Genomic DNA, 4530 nt, shown 5'->3' on the forward strand with positions numbered 1-4530 from the left:
TGAGATGAAAGAAGGCCGAGGCCACTGAAGCTCACTGGGCGAGGTTAAGAGTAGGGCAAACTGAGCTGGCGGAGCCAACTCTGGAGGACTGTGGGCCAGGCTAGGGCTGTGCTGTTTCTTGAAAGAACAAGAGCACTATCAGTTAGTGAGAAAGAGGAAAGAGCTGAGACTTAGAAGGTCATTCTGATAGCTGACAAAGGTGCTGGCTGAGGACAGGCAGATGAAGAGAGACCCCACTGGGTTAGCAGGACCTTGCACTGTGGTCACTACATCCAATAGTGACGATGGAGGGAAATGGTTGCATCAGAGAGGTATTTAAAAGGCTGAATGAGGGACCAGCAGATGATGTAATGGTTACATTTTGGACTCCCACATGGCTGGCCATGTTCAAGTCCTGGACCTGGAGGCTTGAAACTCATGCTGGGCATGTGTGCGTGCATGCCCCAAATCTCAAGAGGAGAATGGAAGAGAAGGGATTGCAGCATGGTCATCTCCCCTGGGGGGCGATTTCTTGCTTTCTTTCACTCTGGTGAGTGCATGTGCCCCATAGTAAAAATATCTCTCAAAAAATAAAAAAGGCTAAATGAACGTGACTTGGTGACAGTTTGTATTGGGAGAGGGTAAGGAAATAGGAAATGCCTTTGCTCAAGGAATAGCGGTACTACTAATGGCCGTAAGAAACAGTGGTGTGGCCTTTTGAGCCCCTCCTCTATCTGCTCAGGCCCGCTCCTACCTCTCAGGAGTGTACTTTTACTTAATAACCTTCCTTACACTAAAAAAAAAAAAAAAAAAAAAAAAAAAAAAAAAACAAAAAAAAAAAAAAAAAAAATAGAAAGAAAGAAAGAAAGAAAAGAAAAGAAAAAGAAAAGGAAGGGGAAAAGAAGAAAAGGAACAGTGGCGTGGTTACACTTTGCCAGTCCTTCATCCTCCTGGGAGACTGCAGGATGAAAGTGCTCATCTGGTCAAGATAGATGAAGAATAGCGGGAACCAGCAGTTAGCGTAATGGCTATGTCGCTGGACTCCCACGTAGTCGACCACGGTTCGCGTCCCGGACCCGGTGGCTTAGAACTCACGCTGGGTGCGTGTGTGCGCGTGCCCAAGATCCTGAGAGGAGAATGGAGGAGAAGGGATTGCGGCGTGACCAGGACCGCGGGAGTGACGGTGAGAGAAGCAAAGCTGTAGCCATCCTGTTCTACATCCTCCTCTCTTTCTGCCCAGTGCAGGCTCTGTCTGGTGATGACCAGAGGCAGGGGGAGGGGCTGACCACAACCCTTTGGACCACAACCCTTTGACCTCAGCTTGGGGAATGCCCTTTTCTCCTCCCCGCAGCAGTCACTTCCTCCTCTGCCCACTCAGACTGTTATGGGGTCTCTCTCAGCTCCCAACTCCACCCCTACCCCCACTTCGACACAACCCGTATAGTAATGACGATGGCAGCTAACAGTTGACCATCTTGCTTCATCCTCCCAGCGTCTTGCTGAGGAGACATGCTCATGTATCCATTTTTCAGATGAAGAAAATTGACATTCAGAGAGGTGACTTAATATATCCAATTTCATTCCACTAGCAGAGGGTAGAGGAGATTTAGAGCTCAGGTCTGAGTCCCAAGGCCAGGTTTAACCTCTAATCCCTGCCCACTTTTTCCTGTGGTTTCTCAGGCCCGCAGCCTAGTTGGACCCCAGCTAGTGGGACAGCACTGTTATCCCTACACCCCCATCCCCTCATTTCCCACCCCTTTCCCTGTGTCTGGGAGTCCCTGGTGTCTCACTGCCCATGTTAGGGCAATGGTGTCCAGTATGAGAAATGTCTGTTGTGCCCCAGGGCCCAGATGTAACCCAGTCTCTCTACACCACCTGAGGACTCAGACCAAAATGTCATCCTAACTTATTTCCTTCCTGCCTCACGTCCCCATAACAGTCCTAGAAAGAAGGAGTTGCACATGGAGCAGGAGGCATCTGTGTCCCCCACAAACGCCTCCTGTTGTTCATGATCCCTTTAGTCATGGTATCACTGTAATAATCCCCGAAGGTGGATCCCAGAGCCCCCTAATCCATGAGCCCCCCAATGGAGCTCACCTCCTAGCCCAGACCACCCCAGCCTTGGGCACAGCTGAACCCAGGACTTCTTTCTAGGAATAAGTGCCCTACTGAGGAAATCATGAATTTGGACTTGAAAAATTCCCAAGTCCCTTCCAGCTCTAAAATACTATGTTTCTGTCAGGAAAATGGTCAAAAAATACTAAATCCCATTCCAAATAAATCAGAAAGTCTACAGATGCTATCTAGTCTTCTTATCAGATCTTTGGACAGATTCCTTGTTTCCTCGGAACACTGCTCCATTAACATTTCACAAGCACAGGACGTTCATGTGTTTGGTTCATTATCTGCCCCCAGAGTTTAAGCCATTGCCTAACACATCTAAGGTACTCGATAAACAGTTACTCTCTAGCTGCATGTGTTTGTTTTTCAGGGCTGTGGTAACAAAGCAACAATACCACACACTGGGTGGCTTCTAACAAGAGACATTTATTGTCTGGCAGTTCTGGAGGCTACAAGTCCCAAATCCGTGGAATGCCCCAGATTGCCAGCCACCAGTAGAAGCTGAAAGAGGCAAGATAGGATTTTCCTGTACAGGGTTCAGAGGGAGCACATCTCTGCCAAAACCCATACAGAGAAATCCTATCTTTCCTCTTTCACATCCTGGGCATTTCATGACTTATGGATGTATTACTCCAAGCCCTCCCCCTCCCCCAGCCCTCCGTTACACTACCATCCTCTCCTCATGTCTCTGTCATCTGCTTTCTCAGAAGAACACCAGCCATACTGGATTAGGGCTCAGCCCACGATCCCGTTTTTCCTGATTATACTTCCAAAAATCCTACTTTCAAACAAGGCCGCATTCCCAGGCACTGGAAGTCACTACTCCAACATATCTTCTCATGAGACATGATTCAACCCATAACACTGAATAATCGCAAAAACGTCCTGGGATATTCCATTCTCGACTTCGATTTCCAAGGATCCCTTATGGAGTTGGATCACCATCACTTTTCTGGCAGAGCCAGAGTTTTCTTTTCAGGAGCCAATACAGCCTGGTTGTGGTGAACGAGTGAGTATCTTCTATTTCTAGATGCCAGGCTGGTGGGGTGGTGGGGGAGACAGTATCTTCTATTTCTAGATCCCAAGGCTAGAAGGAACTTGGGGACCATCTGGCCCACCCCCTCATGCTATAGCAGAGGAAACTGAGCCAGGGAAGGGAACGGGTTGCTTGTGGTCCTAGAGGAAGTGGATGAGGTCCTCCTCACTTCTGTTCAGTCACCATTTATATTCTTCCTAGATTCCAAAAGGACCTTAAAGGAAGCCAACTGGGAGCTTGCATCTTTGCCTAAGTTTGAAGCAGTGATTCATCCCGTGGCCATGGAAGATTATGGCGAAGGCACGGGAATGTATTTGTTCAAACTAAATAGCTCTTGGGCTCCAGGAGGGTCCCTTCATGGTTAATTCAATACTGTATCCTTTAGCCAGCCTTCCTGTGCTGGAGATAGGGGCTGCTGGGATAAGGGAGAGGGCCTGGGTGGTGGCCCAGTGGTAATGCTACTAGGCCAGTGTTAGACAGGTCCTGTGTTTGTACTCTGGGACCTCCTTGAGGATACCAGGTGTGTGAGCACATGTCCGTTATCTGGGCCAGCTGAGACTGGGGATGGATTGTGGTATGAAGACCCTATTGAAAGTGCCTGACTGTCTCTCTCTCTTTCTCTCATGGAGGAAATAAATAAAGAAAGAAGTCTTAAACAGAGAGAGCGAAGAGGATAGGAGGACAGACAGCAGCCATTAGAGGGGGCCCCAGGCTGACCTGGGTGTTGACCTGGATGGCCTGCCGGCAGCTCATTAGTAGTTGCCATGGAAGTTACCATGAACTGGGGGGCTCAGAACAACCATGCTTTCATCAACTCCCAGTCTGTAGTCAGAAGCTGGGAATGCTCCGTGGCTTCCTGCTCAGGGTCTTAGAGGACCAAGTCAAGGTGTCAATTGCCTGGGCTCTAATTGGGAGCCTCTGGGGAGAATCTAGTCCCAGGTTCCTTCAGGCTGCTACAGCATTCAGTCTTTGTGGCTCTAGGCTGAGCTCCTTACTTCCTCGCAGGCTACTGGTCCTTGAAGGCCACCTGCATTCCTTGTCACACTGCCCCCATCCGCAAAGCCAGCAATGGTGCAGTGTGTCCTTCTAACTTTTTGAGTCTCTATCCTCCTTCTTCTATTGCAACTCTTCTGTTTCCACTGGTAGAATTTCCCAGCTTCCAAGGATTTGTGTGATTAGATTGGGATCACCAGTGTATTTTGGGACTACCTCACTATTTTAAGGCCCATAATCTTAACTATATCTGTTAAGTCCCTTTGCCTGTAGCAACATACTTACAGGTGCTGGCGGTTAGGGTATGGACATCTTTGAGGGGCCCGTTTTACCCACGACAGTGTCTTGTACCTCCTGAGGGCGGGAAAGAGGGGCCTCCGTGGTTGAGGGGAAGCTCTGTC

This window comes from Tupaia chinensis, unplaced genomic scaffold, assembly GCF_000334495.1.
Source record: "Tupaia chinensis unplaced genomic scaffold, TupChi_1.0 Scaffold000424_1, whole genome shotgun sequence".
In the NCBI taxonomy this organism is placed as follows: domain Eukaryota; kingdom Metazoa; phylum Chordata; class Mammalia; order Scandentia; family Tupaiidae; genus Tupaia; species Tupaia belangeri.